The sequence below is a fragment of the Malaclemys terrapin genome, chromosome 2 (genome assembly GCF_027887155.1).
Source record: "Malaclemys terrapin pileata isolate rMalTer1 chromosome 2, rMalTer1.hap1, whole genome shotgun sequence".
NCBI lineage: Eukaryota > Metazoa > Chordata > Testudines > Emydidae > Malaclemys > Malaclemys terrapin.
In genome coordinates, this window is record NC_071506.1 from 161,233,464 (window position 1) to 161,261,198 (window position 27,735).

Here is a 27,735-nt window from a genome sequence, read left to right on the forward strand (position 1 = left end):
TTAAGGGGTAGGCTGGGTCCCCAAGGATAACTATAGGCATTTCAACATCCCCAACGGTAATTTTTTGGTCTGGGAAGTAAGTTCCTTCCTGCAGCTGTTCAAACAGACCAGAGTTCCTGAAGATGTAAGCGTCATGCACCTTTCCTGGCCATCCCACACTGATGTCAGTGAAATGTTCCTTGTGATCCACCAGTGCTTGCAGCACCATTGAAAAGTACCCCTTGCAGTTTACATACTGGCTGCCAAGGTGGTCTGGTCCCAAGATAGGGATATGCGTTCCGTCTATCACCCCACTACAGTTAGAGAACCCCATTGCAGCAAAGGCATCCAATATGACCCGCACATTTCCCAGAGTCACTACCCTTGATAGCAGCAGCTCAGTGATTACATTGGCTACTTGGATCACAGCAGCCCCCACAGTGGATTTACCCACTCCAAATTGATTCCCGACTGACTAATAGCTGTCTGGTGTTGCAAGCTTCCAGAAGGCTATCGCCACTCACTTCTCAACTGTGAGGGCTGCTCTCATCTTGGTATTCTTGCGCTTCAGGGCAGGGGAAAGCAAGTCACAAAGTTCCATGAAAGTGCCCTTACACATGTGAAAGTTTCGCAGCCACTGGGAATCATCCCAGACCTGCAACACTATGCGGTCCCACCAGTCTGTGCTTGTTTCCCTGGTCCAGAATCGGCATTCCACAGCAGGAATCTGCCCCATTACCACCATGATGTCCAAATTGCCAGGGCCCGTGCTTTGAGAGAAGTCTGTGTCCATGTCCTCATCACTATCATGATTGCGCTGTCATCGTCTCCTCGCCTGCTTTTGCAGGTTCTACACATACTGCAGGATAATGCATGAGGTGTTTACAATGCTCACGACAGCAGCGGTGAGCTGAGCGGGCTCCGTGCTTGCCGTGGTATGGCGTGAGCAGGAGAGCAGAGTTGCAGCAGAAGCGGTGGATGAGGACGGATGCCACGAGAATAGATATTTATACAGAATGATGAGAGGACCTGCGAGGTGGATTCATGGCACCAGGAGAGCAGGAGAGCAGAGTTGCAGCAGAAGCAGTGGAGGACGATGGTTAGCACCGTGCACGTTTCCTGAGGAAGAACACATGTACCCAGGAGCACATGACAGACAACATGGAGAAATTCGCTATTGAGACAAGAGCAGCAGAGCAGAGTTGCAGCAGAAGCAGTGTATGACGATGGTTAGCAGTCCTTCTTCAGCATCTGCTGACAGCAGCACCCAGGACACAACAGCAGCAGTGTTGGTGAGCTGAGCTGAGCGGGCTGCATGCTTGCCATGGTATGGCGTCTACACAGAAAAAAGGCGCGAAACGATTGTCTGCCTTTGCTTTCACGGAGGGAGGGGCAATTGATGACATGTACCCAAACCCACCTTCGACAATGTTTTGCCCCATTAGGCATTGGGAACTCAACCCAGAATTCCAATGGGCAACAGAGACCGTGGGAACTGTGGGATAGCTACCCACAGTGCAACGCTCTGAAAGTCGATGCTAGCCATGGTACTGTGGACGCACTCCACCGACTTAATGTGCTTAGTGGGAACACACATGATCGACTGTATAAAATCGCTTCCTAAAAATCGACTTCTATAAATTGGACCTAATTTCATAGTGTAGACACACCGCTAGGAAGTAAAGACATATTCCTAGCCATTGAAAGAGTTCTAAAGTGTGCAAACGTCAAAGAAAGCTAGATGCACTGAAGACTCTCTTTTACTGGTGAGCTGCTGTTGCTGCTACTTGTAGGAAGAGCAGCAGATTTGAGCATTCAAAGGATATGGGGATTTATACAATTTGCCTCCAGAAGTATATGGATTCAAGAATCATAGAATCATAAAATATCAGGGTTGGAATGGACCTCAGGAGGTCATCTAGTCCAACTCCCTGCTCAAAACAGGACCAATCCCTAACTAAATCATCCCAGCCAGGGCTTTGTCAAGCCTGACCTTAAAAACCTCTAAGGAAGGAGATTCTACCACTTCCCTAGGTAATCCATTCCAGTGCTTCACCACCCTTCTAGTGAAAAAGGTTTTCCTAATATCCAACCTAAACCTCCCCCACTGCAACTTGAGACCATTACTCCTTGTTCTGTCATCTGCTACCACTGAGAACAGTCTAGATCCATCCTCTTTGGAACCCCCTTTCAGGTAGTTGAAAGCAGCTATCAAATCCCCCCTCATTCTTCTCTTCTGCAGACTAAACAATCCCAGTTCCCTCAGACTCTCCTCAGAAGTCATGTGCTCCAGCCCCCTAATCATTTTTGTTGCCCTCCGCTGGACTCTTTCCAATTTTTCCACATCCGTCTTGTAGTGTGAGGCCCAAAACTGGACATAGTACTCCAGATGAGGCCTCACCAATATCGAATAGAGGGGAATGATCACATCCCTCGATCTGCTGGCAATGCCCCTACTTATACAGCCCAAAATGCCGTTAGCTTTCTTGGCAACAAGGGCACACTGTTGACTCATATCCAGCTTCTCGTCCACTGTAACCCCTAGGTCCTTTTCTGCAGAACTGCTGCCTAGCCATTCGGTCCCTAGTCTGTAGCAGAGCATGGGATTCTTCCATCCTAAGTGCAGGACTCTGCACTTGTCCTTGTTGAACCTCATCAGATTTCTTTTGGCCCAATCCTCTAATTTGTCTAGGTCCCTCTGTACCCTATTCCTACCCTCCAGGGTATCTACCACTCCTCCCAGTTTAGAGACGTGTGACTTTGTGGTTGAGGTAGTAGACTGGATCCAGGTGCAATTCCTGGCTTTGCTACAGAGGTCTGTTGTGATCTTGGGCAAATCACTTCATCTCTATAGATCAGGGCCTGGAGTCAATATCACATCCCAGGAGCTCAGTGTAGATACATTCATTAATATCTGTGAAGCATTTGGATATGATGGTGATGGTAGTCATATAGATACCTAAATAGAAAGGTTCATAGGCTGAGACCTTGAGCACAATTTACACCACCAAGGAAAGCATTGTTTGAGTCTAAAAACAATCCCAAGAAGAGCTATGTAAAATATAATCCATATTTGGAGCCTGGAAGGCATGCAAACAAACAACATTTTCCTGGCCTATTCACCCACATAGTAGTAATTCTGCTTGCTTCTGTATGTATACGGAATGTGCAAATTAAGACACAAAAGAAAACACTTAATTCTTCTCAAAACTCCTTTCATGTCTTCTGGCAAGGAGTTCTCCCCTGTCACTGAGCCTGTCTGTATACCAGTCTATTCCCAAATGCCAAGCTCTCTTCAAGCAAACTCCAGAAACTCAAAGAAGCCTTTTATCTCACCTGTACTGCAGTCTCTTGCATTGAAAACTTCCCTTCCACCAGCCCCTAATGAATGCAGTTCTCACTTAGTAGGCTTTTGCAGATCAGCTTTCAGGTAAAAGTCTTTATTTTCCCTGCTCTCTATGGACGTGTTCCTACTACCACAGAAGTCAATGATAAACTTCCCATTGACTTCAGTGATGTTGGTATTATTGGTATTATATGGACATAGTTGTGTGCTCACTCCCTACGTTTGCACGGATACATTAGAGATACAGTAACTCCTCACTTAAAATCATCCCGGTTAACGTTGTTTCATTGTTACGTTGCTGACCAATTAGGGAACATGCTCATTTAAAGTTGTGCAACGCTCCTTTATAACGTCGTTTGGCAGCTGCCTGCTTTGTCCACTGCTTGCACGAAGAGCAGCCCGTTGCAGCTAGCTGGCGGGGGCTTGTAACCAGGGTGGACCTGCAGCCTCCCCATCAGCTCCCCCGTCAGCTCCCTGCTCCCCTAAGTTCCCTATGCTGCAGCCGCCCAGCAGGCTATCAATTGCAGCTGTCCCTCCCCTCACTGCCATGTGCTGCTCCTGCTCTCTGCCTTGGAGCTGATTCCAGACACTCCTGCTTACTGTACAGAGGGGGAAGGGGGGGGGCTAATGTCAGGGTGTCCCCCTCCCCCCTGCTCCTGCACCCCGCTTAGCCCTTCTCCATATAGAGCAGGGAGGGGAGAGGGACAGAGAGAGACATAGAGAGCTTGGGGCAGCAGCTGCTGTCTCAACTTCCTGATCCACTTAAAAAGACAATGCACTTAAGAATGGGTCAGCTTACTTAAAGGGGCAGTGTGCATCTCTCTCTCTCTCTCTCCCACACACAAGGTGTGTGTCTGTCTCTGTCTGCTATGCTGTCTCCCCTCCCTCGTGTTCATGCTGCCTTGTGTGAGAGGCTACATTAACAACAATGTGTTAACCCTTGAGGGCTCAGCTGAATGCTAGTTCATCACTTAGCAGCAAGGCATTCCCTGGGAAATATCCCTCCCTCTTCCACCTTCTAACTTCACCACCTCATCCAAGCTTCACAATCATCATAGCTGCGAACAGTATTAAATTGTTTGTTTAAAACATATACTGTGTGTATATCTATATAATATATAGTTTTTTGTCTGGTGAAAAACATTTCCCTGGAACCTAACCCCCCATATTTACATTAATTCTTATGGGGAAATTGGATTCGCTTAACATCGTTTTGCTTAAAGTCTCATTTTTCAGGAACATAACTACAATGTTAAACGTGGAGTTACTATACCAGGATCTCCATTCCCCATTTAAATATTTTGCAAGTTGTTTACAGTGGATCACTACAATGTTGGTTATCGTTGGTTCTGCCTTTCCTTTCTTGCATTAGATATTTTCAAGTCTACTAGTAAATGTCTTCTACCTGTGTGCAGTATTTTGTGTCTTTAAATAGTAAACCATAAGAGTACTTATCCAGATATTGAAAGCCCTGACATTACTGATGGTATTTTCCTGTTTTTTTCCCAAAACATGTTTGAGCAATTTTTAGAGACTGCAGTTTGTCTTCTAGATGAAATGTGTCTATCAGCTCCATACAGGGACTAGCTACATATCCTATGGTGCATACAAAAAATGACAGCTTTTTTTTTTCTTTTGCTCGCATCCAAATTAAGCACCGAAACTCTAAAATAAGCAACTCATTAGAAAAACTCAATTACATTTCTACAGATTATAAATTTGACATAATAAGTGGATTCTGCAGATGCATATCTACTTATAATATTCTTATGGCAGGTTTCACCAGGTGGTGCTGTTCCACATAGGCTTCAAAGTTTATTTTCCCTTTGGGCTTGTCTACACAGCATGTTTTGCTCGACAAGCACGGGTGCAAGCCTGCAGTGCACCAGCTTGCTGCAAAGTAATGTCCCATATGGACACTGCTACTGCACACTAAAGGTCTCGGAGTGTGCCTTAGCTCACTGTGATTTCAGGTAGTAGCATGCCAAGCAGTACTCCAGAACTTTCACTGCACTGTAGCAGTGTCCACATGGGATGTGATTAGGGTGACTGGACATTAAGTGTGAAAAACTGGGACGCGGGTGGGGGGGTAATAGGAGCCTATATAAGAAAAAGACCCAAAAATCGGGTCTGTCCCTATAAAATCAGGACATCTGGTCACCCTAGATGTGACTATGTGGCACAGTTTGTGACTAGATTCACACTCTAACTCGCTGTGCAGTAATATGCAGTGTAGGCAAGCCCTTCATGTGTGAACAAGTTCTGATGCTTGGGAACCACCTGCTGGGGTGGTGTTATCTTTGGATTTTACAAAGGTGCATGTAGAGTTAGCTTTGGAAGAAAGAGCTGCGTAAAGCGCAAGAAGGTTTGCTCTTTCCCTTGGGCTATGATTAGAGTCAATTCTTAAGTCAGTCATTTGTTGAGAACCAGGCTTTGGTGTTGGCCTGAAATTCCTAGAAGAAAGGATTGGCCGGCATGCTGTCTGACCATCTTATTTCAGGATTCATGTATGTAAATAAAGGAGGTTACACTTACACCCAGATTTTGCATTACCGATTTCTCCCTCATTGGGAAGCCAATCTGTAAAGCTTTGGACATCTGCTACTGTGTGGCAGGGAGGAGAAACTGGTGTCAGAAGAAGAGGAAATAGTATAATTAATTAACATAGCTCCATAATATGTAACTGTTTATATTTTGTATCTATTATGCAGCATGTTTAATATATATTCATACATACTTACGATGTGTAGCATTAGGATCAATCTTTATTCCAACATGTGGCAAAATCAAGCCTGAATTGTACATTAAAATAATGGCTTTGTAGATATCATTTTGGATCCAAAAGACTCAAAATGTGACATTTTCTTTTACGATTAATTTTATAACAATTGAAGGAAATAAAATGCAAACACATAGTCATGTCCACTTTTGTATATAAAAATTGTGTCACTACTCAAATACATTGGTCATCTTTCACCTGAAACTTACCATGTGAAAAATGTTTTAGGGCACAGGAAATGGTATAATCAGAACTAGCAGAACATGCTAAGTCAACTGTCATATTATTTACCAAGTTGTGGCAGTGTTTTGTGCCATACCACTGCTATCAGGATCCTGGGCAAAGGTAGGTGAAACTAGTGGGAGGAGCTTGGTAGGGAAGAAAAACTTTCAGGATTCAGAGTCAGTATCAGGGTCATTGGTCAGGCCAAAGGGCAGAGCTGGAGACAGGCCAGACATGGTCAATACAAGGTATCGGGGTCCATGTGGGTATTTCAGGGTTCAAACAGGAGTCAAAGTACAAGTCAGAGCCAAGGTCAATAGTGGGAGTTCAGGAACGGGTACAGGGTGGTTGTGGCAGTTAGCTAGTGATCTGTGTTATTGCCTGGACACTTCTGGAATGCCCCTTGGGTTAATATAGGTCAGGGAGACAATTAGGCACCTTGAAGCTGCTGTCTGTAGGTAGGTCCCTGAGGTGGGACTTCCTGTGGTCTGTGCCTGCAGCAGGTAACAGGTAAGGGAGTGAGATCTGGTTATAGCTGCTGCTGGGTGGTAGTGTGGAGGTGTTTGCTCCCTGAGAATTCTGCTGGTTTTGATTTGAGACTTGCTGGGCCTTTATTACTCTCTGCTCTAGGGCTTTGCCTGGGTGAGCTGTGTGGAAGCCTGCCATGAGGTCAAGGGCATGGACCTGGGAAACTGGATCCTAGGTTTGCTCTTCTGGGCCACAGCCCTCCCAGTTCACAAGGTAGCAGAGGGACCCCTGTTCAATTTTTGAGTCCAGCATCTCATGGGCCCCGTACTCATTGTGACCCAGGAACTGCACTGTGAGGGAAGGTGGGAGGTGTAGTGTTTGATGTGGAAAGGGGTTGGTGATGTATAGCTTCAATAGAGAAACATGAAACACCTGGAAGGATCTGGGTAGTTGGAGCTGAATGGTTACTGGGTTGATCAGCTAGCTGGTCGGGTATGGGCTTAGGTATTGCTGGCTTAGTTTGCAACAGGGTCAGTCTGTGTGGCGGTGTTGTGCAGAAAGCCCCACCTCCTGTCCCACAGCAAATGGTGGGCCTTCTAGATGCTGAGGGTCTGCATGTCGGTTGTAATCCTTCTTGGTATTTTCAAGATGTGTTTTAAGTTCCTCTTTGGCCTCATGGATTTGATGGACCCAGTCAGAAGCTACACGGTTTGCTGAGGTGGTGGGTACAGTCGGGTGGAGATGGAGGTGGAACTTGAAGTGCCTGGTGGAGACATGGACAATGTTGTTATAGGTGAACTCTGCTTAGGACAAGAGAGCTGCACATTATTCTGGTGGTAATTCATAAAGCATCTCAAGTATTGCTCTATAACCTGATTAACTGTCTCATACTGGCTATCCATTTGTGAATGGTAAATGGAGGATTTATAAGCATGGTCTCCAAGCAATTGTAGAGTTTTGGGCCAAAACCCTGATATGAATTGTGGCCTGTGGTCAGATGTGATCTGTTCAGGGAGTCCATGGAAACAGATGATGTGTCATCAGGAGCTGGGCTATTTCTTCTGTGGAGATGCATGATGGAGCCGGCAAAGTGAGCCGTTTTAGTTAGTTGATCTACCACTGTGAGGATGGCTGTGTGCCTGTCAGATACAGGGAGCTCACTATAAAATGTAGAGTAAATGCTGCCCAGGGTTTAGATCAGGGGTTCTCAAACTGGTGGCCAGGACTCCTCTCGCGAGGTTATTACATGGGGGGGGTCGTGAGCTGTCAGCCTCCACCCCAAACCTCGTTTCGCCTCCAGCACTTATAATGGTGTTAAATATATTAAAAAGTGTTTTGAAAGTATAAGGGGGGGGGATCACACTCAGACCTGCTGTGTGAAAGGGGTCACCAATACAAAAGTCTGAGAACCTCTGGGTTTAGACCATCTTTCTGCAGGCATTAAGATGTCAAGGAGTTTTGTGTGTGGCTTCTTGGTGTGAGCGCATAGGTCACAGAAGTCAGCGTAGCTGTGGACTGTTGCACACATCCAGGGCCACCAGAAGAAGTGGGCAACCAAGTGATAAGTCTTGAGGTACTCAAAGTGCCTGGCTAATGGAGCATCATGACACAGCCATAGCGCCTCCCTTTAGGGGTATCCTAGTGGAATGTATATGTTGCACTTGACGTAGAGCAAGCCATCTTGTACCTTGTGTTGTCCCTTGCTTACTGCCTTAAAGTCCCTGGGAAGTAACACCTCCTTCCCAGCAGAATGGATTAGGGAAAGAAGTCTTGGGGAATGGCAGCATTCACAAAGTTACAGGGCTTGAGGTTGTATGGAAGCTCTATGCGGGAATGACCATGGTCAGGGAGGTATTCCCATTTCAGGACAGAGCATCGGCTGCCTTGTTCTGGGGTCCTGGGTGATAGGTAATGGTAAAATCAAAGTGTGTGAAGAACAGGACCCATCAAAACAGTCTTCGTCAGTGCCTTTACCTTATGAAGGCATTCCAAGTTGTTATGGTCATGAATGTATGGGTGTTTTGGCACCATCGAGGTTATGGCACCGTTCCCCAAAGGTGGCTTTGATTGCTAGAAGTTCCAATCTAAAACTTCATAATTTTGTTCTGCTGGTGTGAGTTTCTGAGAATAGTAGGCACAAGGGAACAGGTTATGTTGGGGGCCATATCTTTGGGAAAGTGTTGCTCCGATTGCAACATGGGCTGCATTGGTCTTGATGATGAAGGCCTGCATTGGAACACATACATAAACACAGGGTTCCATCTTTATTTTTAACGTAAAGAACTGGAGCCCTAGCAGGGGAGGTGGAGGGACAGATAAATCCCTTGGCCAGATTCTCCTGGAGATAGGATTACAAAGCGGCCAGCTCTAGGTCTGACATGGTATAGGTGCAGCTGAAAGATATCTTGGTTCCAGGATGCAGCTCAACTGGACAATCATAGTTATGGTGAGGTGGTAGGGCACCCACATTCTTTTTCTCAAAAACAACCATGTAGTCATGGTACTTGGCGGGAAGAACAGGAACTTGTTTTGATGGGGGTTCCAGATGGAGAACAGCCTGGGCCTACAGGCTCTTTGATGGCATCCTGGACTCAGGCTGGAGGGATGTATCTTGAAGCCAAGTTTCGTCTGATGGTGCACACAGGCAAACTTACTGACAGAATTCAGAGTAGAAACTAATTTTCTGTTCACGCCAAAGGACATGCAGGTTGTGAGTGGCCAGCCATGAGATGCCGAGAATTATGGGGGAGTGTGGCAGGTGGATCACTCTGAACTGTAGGATCTCTCTTTAGTTCTGGATAACAACTTCTATTAGTACTGTTCCTAGTGTTACTGGGCCTGAAGACAGGAGTGAGCCACCTATAGTCTCTATGAGGTCAGCAGCCATTTTTTGCTGTAGCGGGATGCCCAAGGCTTGTGCCACATTGGTGTCTATGAAATTGTCCACAACACCAGAGTCACAAATGCTCTCGGCAGGGTATTTGTTGTGGTTTCACTGGGATGTCCTGGCAAACCTCGTCTTGTAAGTGCAATGGAGAGTCACTGTACCTTGGACGTGCTTCAGTAAGAAGTGCGGGGGGGGGGCAGAGATGGATATCCCAGGGTCTGCCCAAGCTGGTCTCCCTTACTGGGCATGGACTCGGTCATTTTCCGACTTTTTCTGTGAGAGAGTCTGTGACATGCAGCTGATGAACTGTGTCAGATTCTCCACAGTAGAAACACAAGCCATGGTGTCAGCAACACTCCCTCTCCTTGGAGGTCACGTCATGACAGACCATGTTGAATTGCATTGCTTCTGGGACTAAGCTGGAGGTGGGTACTGGGGAACATTGGCTAGATGGTGGCGCAGCCCCTCCCCCTCCCTTTGCTTCATTTGTGCATCCTGTTGTCAAAGCATATAGTGAGATCGATGACGACGCAAAGGCGGGTCACAGTTTCCATGTGGGTAATTCATCTTTGATTACTTCATGTGTTCCCCACTAGACTGGTAGATCTGAGCTGTTTCATTCCACTCTGTATTAAGGTGAGTCACCTAAATTGGGCTGTGAAGGAGGTGGTTGGTCCCTGGCCTTGCTGTAGTTTTTGCAGGGCTGCTTTGGCTGAATGAACATGGTGGGGCTCATTGAGAAGGCCTGGAGGAAGGAGTCCCAGTTCAACAGTGTCAGATTCTGTTGTTCCATTAGTGGCAAAGCACAATCCAGAGCCTCTCCTGTCAGGAGACTGATTATGAGTCCTACTTTGGCCTGGTCAGTGGGATAGAAATGTAGGGGAAAAACTACAAGTTTCATTGTGTTTAGGCACTTTGCCATTTTGTTTGTAAGGAGTTGTTGTTTGTCCACCATGTTGGTGACCTTCTTCTTGAGACAATTGTCGCTTTTTTCTCTCTAAGGTGGGAAAGAGCAAGGGTCACATGGCCTGTGTTCTGCCTAGTAACAGGAGAGCATAAAAGACTGCTGCACCTAGGGTGACCAGACAGCAAATGTGAAAAATCGGGACAGTGGGTGGGGGATAATAGGAGCCTATGTAAGAAAAAGACCCCAAAACCAGGACTGTCCCTATAAAATCGGGACATCTGGTCACCCTAGCTGCACCCGAGAGGACAGGCTGTCTTTCCTGGTGGCAGCGCAGTACATGTCCTAGTCAAGACTTTGAGGAATCTACACAAGACCACAGAAGAAGATCCAAACTCCATAGTTCCAGGTATCAGTTCCTGATTGATTCCTACCTTACCAGTATCCTGAACTCCTGTGTCCTCACCTTGCTGTCCTGATGTATTCCATCCATGATGTCCTCTGTCTTGGGTCCATTCCTCTGAACCTGGTGTTGTATGCTGTGTACGTCTGTACCTTACCTGTAGCAAATTCCCGTTATCCTTATAGGTTTGGCACCTTGACTTTATGTCAGTTTGTTGTGTCAACCTGGACCTGTATGCCCTTTGTGTATTGTTTTGCTGGGCGTCCTATAAATTATTGTTTTTCGTTTGAGTCCCTGTTTAATAAACCAGTTTGCTTTATAGTTAATCCTGTCCTTAGCTTTCTCTCCATTGATAGATGCGGTTTGGGGGAACAAGTCTGCTGAATGGGGACTCTGAGGTGTAGAACCTAGAGCACATCCAGTTAACCATAGGTAAGATCTGAGTTCCTGGTTAACAGAACTGGGAGAGAAACAGCAGGCAACATAGATTGAGGGAAACCCCTAAATATTTGGCAATGCCATGGGAGGGGGACTGTTAGCCTGCGGTATGGGTGCATAGTCACAGCACATGCCTGGAGCATGTTGTTCTCATCTCGCAATTGGGCAACCTGCTCTTGCAGTGTCTGGGTCTCGGTAGCATACTGTGCTTGCTGGGGCCATAACACAGTGTTTTCCTCAAGTAGCTGGATGGTCTACACATGCAGGGCCTGGTTCTTAGGTGAGAGATGCACCACTTGGGCCCACAACATGGAAAGTTCCTCCTTGGGGCTGGCAAGCTGTTCCAGCATGCCTTTTGGGACATACTTGGTAGGAGTACCCCACTGCCTCCATGACCCAAAGGGCCAGCCTTCTCACAGGTTAGAGTGGTCCAGACAAACTGTCAGGATCCCAGGTGAAGATAGGTGGGACTTGTGGCAGGATCAACTGCCGGAGTTTGGAAACAATATTAGGGTCTACAGTCAAGCTAAGGGTCAGGCCGAAGGCACAGAGGAGACAGGTTGGGGGTCAGGCTGAGGATCAATACTAGGTATCATGCTCCATGTGAGTGTTCTGGGGTTCAAGCGAGAGTCAAGGTCCAAGTCAGAGCCCAGGTCAATACCAGGAGTTCAGGAACAAAGAATACAGGGAGGTCATGGCAGTTAGTGATCCATGTTACCTGGATGCTTACTGGAATGCCCTTTGGGTTTATATAGGGTAGGGAGCCATTTAGGTGCCATGAGGCTGCTGTCTGTCGAACCCCTGGAAGAGGTGGGACTTCATATGGTCTGTGGGTCATGGGTAAGGGAGTGAGAGTTAGTTGCCGCTGATACTGAGTGGCAGCGTGGTGATGTTTGTTGCTTAGCATTTTCCCAGGTTTGAGACTTGCTGGGCCTTACAACTGCTGAAAATACATATTGCTAATTAAACAGGTATTAATAGCTTTATAGGTTGCCCTGTCCCATTCTGTGGCAAGAACTGAATGTATGGGGGAGAGACCTCTTCTGCACACCTTTACAATGTGCACTTAAGAGGCTCAGCCTAAACCCTGTCCACAAGCAAACAAGGTGCTGTGTTATATTTAGCTATCATGTAATTTAAGATTCTGCAGCAAATATACACACCTAGCTGCACAGGGAAACTGGTTAAAAATGAAACTTCTCCCATAAACATCAATTCAGTGTTGATGCATACTGCCTTGAGCAGGCATCCACTGTACAGCATAAATCCTGGGGCTATATTTCATCTCTGTAACCTTTCAATAAGCAGAATAGCAATGAAAGAGGAAAAGCACACGATGCCAGAAAAGCAGCATATATTGTATTTCATTATTCCTCATTAGGACTTACTTATATATCAACAATTCTGCAGCATGCTCACTTTAGATAGTACAGATACTAGTTTGTTTGTTTTTCAGTAGAAGTACAGCATATGCTTCATGAATCCATAACAGATGCTACAGTTTGTCAAGCCACATCAGTAGTCAGTGACCTCATCCTTTGTTTCATGTACACTTGATGCATCTCCATTTCAGGAAGGAATGGTAAGGCATAGGAGCTTGCAACATAATATCCCAGCATGGTTTTCAGAACTAAAATCCTAAAAAACAATGGTATAAAAGCCGTTGTAGAATCCAACAAGCAGTAACTTTAAAAATGTGGCTGCCAGTTTCAGGCCCCACGTGGGTAGCTCTGTATGTTTCTTGGCAATACAAAATACACCATTTAAAGCTGTAATGGTATCAATTTTATTGCACAGAGACCACTCCTTCTCAGACAATAATCCCTTGCTAGTATCTAATGCATGTGTTAATCCTAGTTGATTTCTGAATGGCTCTAATGGGTTTCAGTCCTTTAAAAAGATTTAGCCACTGCACAAATTTAACATTTCATCCTTCTACGGGTATATGTATGACAACTTTTCCACTTCTGCAAGAATGTTTATTTTACTATTTCTTTTGATTTACAGAGGTGGGTACGGGAGTATGGCATTCAGACTGGCAGACATAAAAGTAGCAGTAAGATATGCTCTTTAGATTTTGCCCTTATAAAAAAAAGAACAGGAGAAAAAAATACTATCTGTATCTAATCTGCAGCAGATGTAATTCACAACTGTGCAGAGGGCTGTTTCAGCCCTCAGCACAAGACCCAGGCACCACTTGAGACCCAGTGAAGCCCAGAGGGAATTGGGATCCAAATACTAGGAACCCCAAATCCAAATACCAGCCTTTCCATATGTTCCTAGTGGGCACAGTAAATATGACATGATGGAGTCCCAGCATAGGAGATACAAAATATCTCTTCTGTTTGTGATGTTTGATGGTTTTGTGTAAATATTCCAAGTACAATGTGGAAGAACCTTTCAGCATAACTGTTAAGATATTGCAATTTCAGCAGATACATACAAGTACTTCTGTTAATCCCATTTCAAAGCAGAATCAGAGTACCTTCAGGGAAGATAAATACTAGGGAGCCATTTTGCATTTGTAACCTATATTGAGCTTCCTTAAACTAAAGACATGTTTCAATATAATTCCAGGTGTGTTTAGATATATCTGAATCCTGAGGATGGCCCAGGTTCAGAAAGTAGGAGAAATTCCAAGGAAGTCAATGGGAGATGCTTTCACTTACCATAGGGCTGAATTAGCTTCTAAGGGCTGGTCCACACTAAGCTCCCAGTTCGAACTAAGATATACAACTTCAGCTATGTGAATAATGTAGCTGAAGTCAAAGTATCTTAGTTCAAACTTAAAGGTACTTACCGCGGGTCCACATGCAGCAGGCAGGCTCCCCCGTCGACTCCGCCTACTCCTCTCATGGAGCAGGATTACCGGCGTCGACGGCGAGCACTTCCGGGATTGATTGCTTGCCGCCGAACCAGCGGGTAAGTATAGACGTACCCTAAGTATTGAAGCTACCATCCACTATCAGGCCCAGATCCAGCTGTGAACATGTGATAATTATTGAACACTGTGCAGCTCTGATCACATAAAGACACTTAAAGAATTGAAAACTAACTGCATGGTTTTACCGTAAAGCATATACTGCTCTTGATCTGCTATACAAATTCTATGTATACATTATTTGTTAAGGACAGTCATGCACAAAATTATGACCATCTCTGGCCTTGTTCTTTCTTGACCTCTCTAGGCTATCACAGTGCCAGTTACCACTTTGGGGTTGGTACAAAGAATGCACTGTACTGTAAATGCTGAGAGGGGGAGGTGAATTTTCTTCAGAAAAAAAGTAAACTAAAGTCCATTCTGACCATTGAAAGGTCTGTTCCAATGACACTTTTCAAAAAGAGTGAGAGAGAACTCCCAAGCCATAGCTAACATTTCCTCGTAATAAAACTATATCAAAAGATATCTGTTAGCAGCCGCTGGGCACATAATGGATACTTTAATTACACAGCCACTGCACTATCAACACATAGATCATCCTTTAAAAATAATTGTATTTACCTTAGAAGTAAAATTAGTATGGTTATCCATGCAGAATAAACACGGCATTCATAAAATGCCGTAAATTACATGGAACAGACATAAAACATCATTGCATTGTATTAATGCTTATCTTATAGGTAGTGGCAACGTTAGTTCCATTATGATCCTGTTTTCAGTTGCTTATAACTTTGCCAAACAAACAATTTCAGCTGAAATTTTCCATGCTGGGATCTGACTGAAGCTGAACCTTGGGGGAAAGTTTCAGCTAAAATGGCTCAGCTATTTCAGTGAAAGAGGTTAGGGAAAATGCTTGGTGGTGGTTGTTGTTTTTTGGTTGGTTGGTTGGTTGGTTTGTTTTTTGGGTTTTTTTTTTTTTTTTTTTTTTTTTTGCCCATGTTAAAAGAATTCTTACAACTGTTTTCTTGAGAAGATCAAATGCCTTCATAATTTGGAGTAGAGACTTGAAATTTGATGGCAGGTGGGAATAGAGGGGAAGGTGTCTCCTTAGCATGAAGGATGTGCCTTTTGCTATTGCTGTTAAAAATCATCCAGATTTGGTCAAGTCTGTTTGTACATACTCCAGCAGAGACTTGTTAGAATTTGGCAGTTCAGTTCTCTGAAGTTCCTATTTGTGTTGAACATGCTTCTTCCCCTCATCTCCTACATGCTGACCAGACTGTGCATGCTTGACTTTGCAAACTTAATGTTCTTTTAACATAGTTTTTATGTAATTGATATAGAACATAAAACAAGTGATATGGCTGATACAAGAGATCCCAACCCTATTGTATCACCAGTTTGGTAGCGGGTATCTGTAGCAGAAAAAACAATTATACTATAAATAAGTCTCTTTCCAGAGATCTGAAGTTTTTCCATTTTCTGTGTAACTGTATTTGGTTTTCAAAATCTCCTATTTGCTATTTTCTGAGGATTTGGAGAGAGGGAGAGAGATGAATTGGAGGAGGATAGTGTGGAATAGCTGCCATTTTAGGGAAGTCTGTGATTTTAGCTTTTGGATATTTGTCTAACTGATTACTGTATCACTTTTATTGTTGAAATCTGTACATGTGCTTAGAGTCCTGGATGGGTGGATTTAAAGCAAATTAAAACAGAGAAAATTAGTGCCTGACCTAGGCAATATTGTAGTCAGTGTTGCCAATTCTTAGGTTTTAAATGATATTCTTGGAATATTTGGTGTTCTTCTTAAAGCCCCAGCTCCACGAGTCATGTGATTTTCATGAGAATCTCATAAAAGTACCAAGCCCTCATAGTTGCAGAGAAAAGCTGGAAAACATGAGCGCTAAAAGCTCCAAAATAAGAAGGCAAAAACTTTATTTAGTTAAACCTACCTCATAATATTTAAGCCAGTCTCATGATTTTTAAATGCTTGGGGTTGGCAGTAGTGTGTAGCACTTGGGTATTGGGTGGGACAGGCTGAGTCATTAGTGTTCCATAGCTGAATATTCTTGGACTGCTTAAGCAAAAGGTTGCAGCCATTCCAAGCAAAAGATCTAACAGAATAAATATAAATCTTAAATCCATGAGTTGTCTTCTGTTTTTTATCGCTTTGTTAATTTTTGTCCAATTACTTGTTTTTTACTATAAAACTTGCCACAGTGCAAGTAACATATTCCAGCCTGACTGTGTTAGCATGCCATACTTCCACCTAATCCTATCAAAACATCTTCTCAGACTATAATAAATAACACGGATTCTTTCTAAAGGATTAAAAGTAGAACTATTCAGAAATTTGCTGATGAAAGCGGGTTGGGTTTGACTAACTTTTGTCAAATCACAGTCGGAGTTCTGATTTGGAACGAAACCAAATTTCAAAACATCAGTATCTCATGAACCAGAAATCCTGCATTTTGGCCTGCTCTAGTTAAGAGGTTATTGCCAAAATTTTGCACAAGTCATACTAAAGCCATAATATAACTAAGGCCAGTTTTACTCTACTAAGTATGATTAATGCTATGAAATATGAAATGTTATTCAATCTCAGTCAGGATTTACATTTGAAAATTAGAACAATTAATATCATTTTATAAAATTTGGATCTATTAGTGGAGAAGGAACCAGGTCTCTTACACATGAAGCCCTGATGAGGACTGCCATGGAAGGAAAAATGCACTTGTGAAATAAAATTCCACCATGTTAGTTGAGAATGAAATCCACCCCACTCAGACAAAGCTTAAGTAAAACTGTCTGTGAATGAAGTATGCCATGTGTTGGCCCCCTTACAATGGGTGAACATTACCTGGAGGAAATATAAAGGAAATTTTACCTACAATCCCACACACAGCACTGAAAACTGATTAATTGTGCATTATTGGGTGGTTATTTTTATAGGTGCAAAAATCATTCTTATTTTTTTTAACATCAATAAAATGCCTTTTTCAATTGTCTCTTAGTATACATACAGTAATGAAGCACAGTGAGGCCTCGACCTTGCATACCCTTTCTTTGAAATCAGTGGGACTCTCATGATGGTAAAGTTAAGCAGGACCATAACTGTTTGCAGGACTGGGTGGCCATATACATACTAAGTACTCTTTTTACTGAGAAGAACAATATTTAGGTGTTCACACATTATTCTGCATTGAAAGATTTTGAGTATTGCATGATAATGTTTATAACAATGATACAGAAAAGAGAATTCCCATGGTAGGTTATTGATCATGAATTGATTTATGCAATACAAGACCAATGCAATTTGAACTAATAAGAAATTTCTAAGTATCATTATCTGTAATAAATGCAACTTGCATTAGTTAAAACTTAGATTCTTGCCGAGATATACAACAGAAAATGCATTTGTTAGCATGCCTAAATTTTCTATATTTTATAAATACTTTCCATCATTTTCATAAATTCATTCTTCACAACAGAAACATGAGAAGTCTCATTAGAAATATTTACCAGGTTAGGTCTTTACCATTAGCCGAGTAATGCTTTCACAATATGTTGTAGATAGGATGTATCAAACAGATCAACATATACAACGTAGGAATATATGGTAGTGTTACTTGAACACATTAGGATCAATAAGACTTCTTGGCTCAATGAGGAAAGAGTCAAAAGTAATGTGTAGTAAAGTATATAGATTTTTAGAAATCAATGACCAAGAACTCAATAAATATGAGTACCTGATATGAATGGACATTGGTCTGGTCTAAACTTACTGCATTATTAAATGGGACTGTTTATTTCTCTTCTAAATTTTTTAAGCTTGGTCTGTATCATCCTCCACAGATCCATGTGTGTAGGGAAGGCTCTATGTGCAACTAACACCAATTCTGCAGGGAAAGGGTTGGGGCTCAGCTACCTCTGTGGCATCATTTGCCCAATTTTGGGCCCCATGAGGGCTCTCTGAGGGACCTAGAGTCTGCATGGTAGTAGGGGATGGTGGCCCAGAAGATAGGAGTGGTTGGATTGGAAAAGGTAGTGGGGGGGTGGGGCGAGCAGAGTGGTGTGCTAATATGTGCACTCTCCCCTTCTGGCTCCAAGAATATGGTAGAAGAGAAGACAAACAGTCTGAGATTGCATTATTGTCTCTACAGAGCATGCCTCTTGGAGACTGCACTGACCGCACTTAGTAGTTCTACTTAACAGTACAGTGCTAAAAGAAAGAACCAGAGGCACCATACAGATACCCCTGGCATCTCACAGATGGTGGGGGTGAGGGTGAGGAAGCTGTCAGGTATAGGAGGCAGGTTTTCCTACAGGGAAGCAAATCATACCCAACGACTGGACACTGTGGGAAAATCTCTGTGAGGGGATCCATGTGATATTTCCTCCCCAGGAATCCCCTTCCATAGCAGAAAATGATCCAGAGCCCTGTGTGGATACTGCTATTTCATTTCATTAATTTGTGAATATGTCCTAGATATGAAATGGAAAATAAGCAGGGAGAAACAGTTCAAAACTTGTGAGAATTCATACTTGTATTTATAATATTAATTCAGAAAATCAAACTATTCTAAACCATTGTTTGTCTCAACAGTACCTAAAAAAAAAAAAAAAAAATCAACTAGTATGAGTCATTCAAGGTAATACATTTATCATTATCAGAAAATACCAGAGCTTAGAGACAATATAATATTGGTGAACTGAACTCCCATCTAAAACCCATGTTATTTGGCACCAGTTAGGATGTAAAAAATATGATCTACATAAGATTTCTGTACAGTGTTACACATTGACCACTGATAATACTTAAAAAGAAAAACAACAAATCTGAGAAAGAACTGCATATGAAAACATTGACAACATGTATGATCCAATTCATTCTCTGCCTGACAATGATCCAACAAGAGATAAATGTTGATTCCTATTAAGTGAGAAATGTTTCCGACAACCCTCTTAGTGTTTAGGGGAAAATATCACTTGAGGCTCTCCATTTTACCGATTCTCTAAAGAAGTGTTGGAGAAAAATACAGAAGCAAGCACAGAAACAGAAGGCAGGGAAGTATGAACAACAAAAAGTATTACTATATTGGATGTCTCTGTTCAACAGACCCAAGATTTAGAGAAAAACACAATAGTTATTCCTTTGATAGGGGTCAAAGAATTGAGTACCTGTCAGGAAAAATAGGTCATCCTCTGACATTAAGCTCCATTTTGTAAATGTTACAGCTTAGTAAAACTGCTGATTTTGGGGGGCTGGAGGAGAGGAGGGAAGCAAGAGTCATTATGTTAGTTTTAAAAAGCCATGGCCTGCAATATTTTAATTATGATTGTATTTATTTTCCATTACCAAAGTGTTAATCAACTGTCATTAGTTTAAGTATATAAAAAGTGAGCAAAACACCAAAAGTAATAAGCAAGTTATAGATGTGTATGAATTCAAGGAAGCATCTTATTCAGTAGAAGCAACCTGGGCTGAAAAGGACCAGGACTAATAATGAAAAAAACCCTACAAGTCACAATTTTTGTCATGGAAATCATAGTGATGACAAAAACCTATAGTCTTAACTATTAGATAAACTAGCAATTAAAAACAGTCACTAGGAGATAATTAGGAAAACGTAGCCAATAGGAAAGAAAAAAGGGAGCACTGGTGTAGATAAAACTGTACAATTCAGCATATGCTGACTCACTATGGGGTTCCTGCATTGTTTCTTACCCTGAGTTGTGCTGAATACAGCTCGGAGGAGATTTTACATTTGCTAAGATGGGCCAACTCAGATATCAGTGATGTAGACGGTTAAACACCTGGGGTGAGATTCTGTGCTAGAGGTGCAGCACACATTTTTTTGTAGCCCAGGGGAGGGGAGGCTAAGGCGACTTTAAATCACTCTTATGCCCTCCCATTCCTGGGCTGCTCTGGGGGCTGAAGAGTCCCCTAGAATACTGAGATAGCCCTGGGGCCTATTAATTTATGGCAGCTTCCGAGACCAACCTCTAGCATGCCCCCTGCACCAGGGCTTGTGAATGGGTTCTCTGAGAACCCCCTCCACCCCTACCCCCTGTGCCTATGTTCCACAGTGCTTCTGCCAGGGGAATCCTCCCCTGGCTGGATATGGGGCTGTGACCGGGGTCCTAGTGTGGAGTTAGCTGTGGTCACTTAATTAGGGTGAACTGCAAAGAATGGGGCAGACAATCCCCATAAAGCTGGTGGATATTCCAATACTTAGATTTACCAAGCCAACATAAAACAGCTTCTTTATTACCTTACTGGTTACTCAGAAGTCCAAACAACACAGTTCCATTAAAGTGGTCCAGCCTCAGGCCTCCATCCAGGTACCTACATCAAATATGATGAAAATTCCTATAAATCTTATTTCATCATATAAAAGAAAAGGTTCTACTAATCCTAAAGGATCAGACACATTACCTCCCAGGTTAATGAATGTTTCAGATATTTCCCAAATATACGCAACAGCCAATTCTTATTAACTAAACTAAAATTTATTAAAAAACAAAAGAGAGAGAGAGTATAGTTAAAATATCAATATACATACAGACATGAGTTCAATTAATTGAGGTGCAGATTCATAGCAGAGATGATGAGCTTCATAGTTGCAAAGAGTTCCTTTAGAATTCAGTTCATAGGTTATAGTCCAATGTCCAAATCGCATATTCAGGGCGTACCAGCATAACTGGAATCTCAGTCTTGCGACTCAAACTTCCCCTGATGAAGTCCGAGCAGATCTGAGATGACAGAGTGAGTACCCAAGGATCTTTTGTACAATTTCATGTCTTCTGACAAGTTGGAATTCCTCAGGGAACAAAAGGTAATTAGGATGACTTTGAAGGAGGTCCATCACCAGTACTTAGCTATACAAATTAACATAAGTCCATTTGCTTGTTCCTCCACCTTTCACAGTACATTTCAAAGTGAGATGAAAACTTGGATATCCCATGTTTACAATTCATTTACATGATAGGCTGTTCTTTTGACCTCTGAATTATCAGAATACAGCATAGACAGGGACTGTTGATTACATTGTCTACCCTACTCATACATATGTAAATGCACAAAAACACAAACATTATCTCCCCACATGTCTTTTGAGGGTTATTTAGTCTGCAGGATCCTAAACACCCCTTTAGTAGCCAGGAGTCACAGGGGTGTTTAGGATCTCTTTATGCTGCTCTGGCCATTTTACGCAGTGTAATGGGGCTGGAGCAGAGGTGAGTATCTGGCTGCTGGAGAAGTATGCTTGTTGAAAGCCATCTGGATTTTTTCACCATCAGAAATGCTCTTTTTCCTATTGTCTAATTATTGGCCTGTAGGAGAAGAAAATCATTATCCCTGTAGGGTAGAAAGTACATCACATATCTCTGTGTTTGATGTGGTGAAAAATGTACCTTGCAGTGTGAAAATACCTGGGAAGGAGATAGAGAAATATGAATTGCTACTTCTTCTCTACAAAATGAATGTAAGAGTGTTACCCTCACTACATTTGTACAATCATTCCAAAAACATAGATGCAACACACTGTCAAAGAGCTATTAATAGTAAAAATACCACATGAGATGCTGGATTTCCTTGCAAAATTACAACATCCAGTGATATGAGTGACCTTTTCTACTATTAGACAGCACTTAAAGACAAAATCAATGAAACAAGTATATGATCTCCAATGCACTACCAAAGAGACTTTTATACAAATGACTATAACCCAGTTATCTTCTCGGGTTGGCACTCCAACACCAATCCCTTTTTTGTAGCTGATAATACATTAGCATTAGCAAGTTACACAGCTTGTACTCAACATAATCCAATATATAATCTGTGGAATGAAATGTCTACTCAACTAACTGTTGCAAGCAAGTAGACTTTGGACTACTGGTTTACAAACAATCTTATTGAGACTGTGGAGTGTATGAGGCAGCAAATCATCTCACTATAACCAGTCTCTATGGAAAACCAGACGGCAAGGGTTTATTAAAATACATTTCAAACAAAATAGATACAGATCTTTAACATCAGAGGTAGAAATCTTTACAGAAGCTAATCCAGACAATGCAAATTTATTAACAAACTTTCTGGGTACATACTATGCAAACAGAACAGATTATATGGAAAATACGTACTTATATGAACTAGCTGAGTGATATGGCAAGAAAGGTTGTATGGAACACAGTCCCCCACAAAAGTATAATAAGTTAAAATGAACAGCCACAGGTGAGGCTAATTAACAATCAAAAACATCACATCTTAAAAGGAAACTAAACTGAAATCTACTATATCATTCTCCTTTTCCTATTCAAACCAGGGAGAAATAAAAATTAATAAAGGGTACAGAAAGGAAAATTTCTTAATAGGACATGTTAAGCTTATCACAATAGATACAATAGACAGTTATAACCTGACCCCAAAAGTACTCAAAGCTAAAAACGTTCATGTACAGCAGGACTTGAAACTCTTCTGAAAGCTGCACTAAATTGCAGAGTAAATCTATGACAAAATAGCCTTATAGAATGTAATAATGAATGGTATAAATTACAATTCCAATCTAAAAAAAAAGGGGGGGCATGAATCTTTTTCACATTTGACAATGTAGATACTTCACAACTGCTCCAGAGAAATATGACATTTCAATGGATCAGTGATGTATGCATAAAGAGAAAGTAGCAACCATTAATTGAAATTTTTGTTGAAAAATGATCTATTTTTCAAAAGATGAAACTTTTTCACACATAATTGGTGATGATTGAAATGAAATAATCTCATCTTTGAAAGTGCATAGGACTTTGAGGGGGAGAGGAGGAAGCATGGCTCAGGTATGTTTAACCTAGGCTAATATTCTTAGTCCTCAGTTGAGCAGGTTTTTGAGAACTTTTTCAAGACCTGTTAATACACTTTCTGGATATTCCATCAATATGTTAAAACTAGGGCTTTCAAGCGATTAAAAAAAATAATTAGGATTAATTGCGCTCTAAAACAATAATAGAATACCATTTATTTAAATATTTTTGGATGTTTTCTACATTTTCAAATATATTGATTTCAATTACAACACAGAATACAAAGTGTACAGTGCTCACTTTATATTTATTTTTATTACAAATATTTTCACAGTAAAAACAAAAGAAATAGTATTTTTCAATTAATCTAATACAAGTAATGTATTGCAATCTCTTTATCATGAAAGTTTAACTTACAAATGTAGAATTAAGGAAAAAAAACTGCATTCAAAAATAAAACAATGTAAAACTTTAGAGCCTACAAGTCCACTCACGCCTAGTTCAGCCAATCACTCATACAAACAAGTTGGTTACAATTTGCAGGAGATAATGTTGCCTGCTTCTTGTTTACAATGTCACCTGAAAGTGAGAACAGGAGTTTGCATGACACTGTTGTAGCCGGCGTCACAAGATATTTATGTGCCAGATGCGCTAAAGATTTATATGTCCTTTCATACTTCAGCCACCATTCCAGAGGACGTGCATCTCTGCTTGCGATGGGTTTTGCTCGATAGTGATCCAAAGCAGTGCAGACAGACGTATGTTCATTTCCATCATCTGAATCAGATACCATCAGCAGGTTGATTTTCTTTTTGGTGGTTCAGGTTCTGTAGTTTTCTTATCAGAGTGTTGCTCTTTTCAGACTTTTGAAAGCATACTCCACACTCCATCCCAATTAGGTTTTGGACAGCACTTCAGATTCTTAAACCTTGGGTTGAGTGCTGTAGCTATTTTTAGAATTCTCACATTAGTACCTTCTTTGCGTTTTGTCAAATCTGCTGTGAAAGTGTTCTTAAAATGAACATCACGTGCTGGATCATCCTCCAAGACTGCTACAACATGAAATATATGGCAGAATACGGGTAAAACAGAAAGGAGGCATACAATTTTCCCCCAAGGAGTTCAGTCATAAATTTAATTAACACACTGTTTTTTTAATGAGCCTCATCAGCATGGAAACATGTCCTCTGGAATGGTGGCTGAAGCATGAAGGGGCATATGAATTTTTAGCATATCTGACATGTAAATACCTTGCAATGCTGGCTACAAAAGTGTCATGTGCACGCCTGTTCTCACTTTCTGGTGACATTGTAAATAAGAAGCAGGCAGCAGTATCTCCCATAAATGTACACAAACTTGTTTGTCTTAGCAATTGGCTGAACAAGAAGTAGGACTGAGTGGACTTGTAGGCTATAAAGTTTTACATTGTTTTGTTTTTGAGTTCAGTTATGTAACAAAAAAATCTACATTTGGAAGTTACACTTTCACAATAAAGAGATTGCACTACAGTACTTGTATGAGGTGAACTGAAAAATACTATTTTTTTTGTTTTTAGTTTTTACAGTGCAAATATTTGTAATAAAAAATAATAATATAAAGCAAGCACTTTGTATTCTGTGTTGTAATACAAATCATATATTTGAAAATGTAGAAAAACATCCAAAAATATTTAATACATTTCAATTGGTATTCTATTGTTTAACAGTGCAATTAATTGTGATTAATTTTTTAATTGTGATTAATTGTTTGAGTTAATCACATGAGTTAACTGTGACTAATCAACAGCCCTAGTTAAAACCACAATCTATCTCTGTTGATTTATAATGATGAGTTTTAAAAGTGAAATATATTGAATATTTTAGCTGTAAAAATACACAAAATTTTTCCTCTTGTTTTCTACATAGATATATAAACTTTAAAATGTTACAATTCTGATTTTGTTCTTTGAGTTCTAACTATATTTGAGTTCTTTTTTAGCATATTTTAGTCCAGAGGGAAATTTCAAGAGGTTGAATTATAGATTTCTGAAAGATCAATTGCAGTCCTTTTGGGTAATGCTGTAATTCATAAATATCCTTTTATTTCTCACAATTAGGCTGTAGAATGTTGTCATCAAAAGCCCCCATCATTCATCATTCATGAAGCCTCATTTGTCATCCATTGGCTTTGTAATGATAGTCTGAAGGTTTTACATGTTTATTCTCCTCCACCATAAGTCAACCTTATCAGCCCTTGTTAAGCTTGATCTCTCTTCATGTTTGTCTTTTCATCAGGAAATATTTCTTTTGTGCTCAGTTAGGATATTAATCAATTTACATTCAGGACTGAACAGTGTGTCCTGTGTCTCCCTGTTTATTTTTTCCCCAAGCATTGTGAAAATTTATTAACAATAAAAACTAAGGGTGAATGTTTTTAAGGATATAATTGCAACCTGTCCTGCTGGAATTTCTGTCCTCACTCTTGGGATTTTTGCAAAAGGATTTAGGTTCTCAAGCATCAAAATAAGAAAATCACCAGAAAAGTAAGTGTAATAGCTAACATTTAAGTGCATTAGATAAAGTGCCACAGAGAAAGGAAATGGTTAAATATGAACTAATTGGAAAATAAAGTCTAATTACCAGTAGAAATATTTCAAAGGGTTGGGTGGAAATTGAAATTCTGTTCCCACAAGATAAATTTCCTGATCTAACAGGTTTTGGGTGTTGTTTAATATACACAATAATTACAATATACAGAAAGGGGCACCTATTGATTTTTAAAACATGAATCTTTGCATGGATGGGAAAGAACATTGAAGGGGAAGAAGCATTACAAACACTGCTTGAGATAGTGTAGATTCATAAAGACTATTGTTTACATTTCTTATCAGGTATATACTAAAAGAAGGTCCTAGTCTGAAAAACTTTACTTACATAGTTAGCCCTTACTTACATGAGAAGAGACATTATTTCCAATGAGATTATTCTTGTAAGGACTATGTGTGTAAGTGAGAGTTTCCAGGACTGGACCTTGAATCTCTAAGGTATTCCTCCTTCCCAGGCAGTTATTTAAACATACCACAGAATAGTGTGGCTTGGAATCTCTTTAGATCAAAGTCTTGTGGCTAGTGGGGTCTGATCAGTTTGCTTGATAGAGAGCATCTAATACTGCAATGCTGATTAGTATCTTCAGCTGTCCACATAAGCTTCTTCCCTGCTGAGAGATAGCAGAATAACTATTCATTCTGTAGGCTGAGTTTTTACTACTCTGCAATATTCAGTAGAAATAGGAGAAAAATGAACACTACATTTTAAATGGGCTCAACAACGTATGCGTCAAATTCTCTGCTGATGTGAACTCCATTACACACCTACTACACTTCCCACAACCATATTTCTCTGTTATTCTCCATTGTTTGTATAATAACCATAGCAATTTGAAAACGAGAGAATTTATTCTGCAGACATAATTCAGGCAAAACTCCCACTTGACTTTGGGCCCAAATGTCAATTTACATTTGGCAAACATTGATTTCCCCTTGCACTCACCATTTCATCCTATTGGAATGGAAACTATCAGTGCTATTTCTTTGCTTACTCATTTGTGCATCAGCATCAGCACAGCTGCAGGTATAGTGTTTATGTGTTACATGCTGTTGCAGAGGGAAAATTATATACATTCATCCTGCTACTTTTATCAAACCACCAAAAAACTAACTAAACACAACTAACCTAACTAAACACAGAGAAATCAATGGAGAAAATCATTGCGAATGATCATGGCAAAATGAACTGTCTCCTATGTACCCTTACCATGAGAAAAAACAAGGTTTGATGTAAACTCATTTCAAGTTGGGGAATTAATTTTAGCTCAACACTGGGGCCTCTCCATTGTCATCAGTGTAAGCAGAATGAAGGCAAGATACTCAAGTCAGATGTAAAAGCATGTGATAATAGTAAGGGCCTCTCTAAATATTTCAGTCCTATATTATGGCAGTCTTAATCTAAGACAGAATGATACTCAATATCTGCGAGCAGAGCAAAATGCCATATGAAAAGTTAATTTGTATTTTGCTATAGAGGAACCAGGTAACTACATTGCACAAGAGGATGTGAATAAATTAAAATGTAAAGGATATCTAGCTTCTGAAAAGACAATGATGTGAGAAAAGACAACCTATGGTATAGCACTGTAATATAGAATGCCACTTTGCCAATTTAGAAGCTAGGTTTTCTTAGGGCTACTGGAAACCTCAATATAACAACTGGTAGTGCTGCTCCATGTATGTTGGTAAGCCATCTGAATAATGAATTCTTTGTAAGAACAGTATGTCTGTTGCCATTTTATTCTGTAGTGGCATTAAAACACACATACATTTCTTTGAACCATTCTGTGTGAAATCCTGTGGCTTATTTCAGTAGCTAAAGTTTAAACAACTTGACTTGCTGCATCTCCCAAAGGCAGACTGGTTCTAAACGCCAGGCTTTCCTATCAAATGGAAAAAGTACCACAATGCATCTGATTTGCCATGGCAAATGTCAAGGACAGCTGCTAAGCAGAAATGAACAAATGGTTTTGAGTGCTAACAAAGAGACTGACTTTCCCTTCCCTGACTGGAAGTTTCACTCATGAAACAGCTGTAGGATCAGG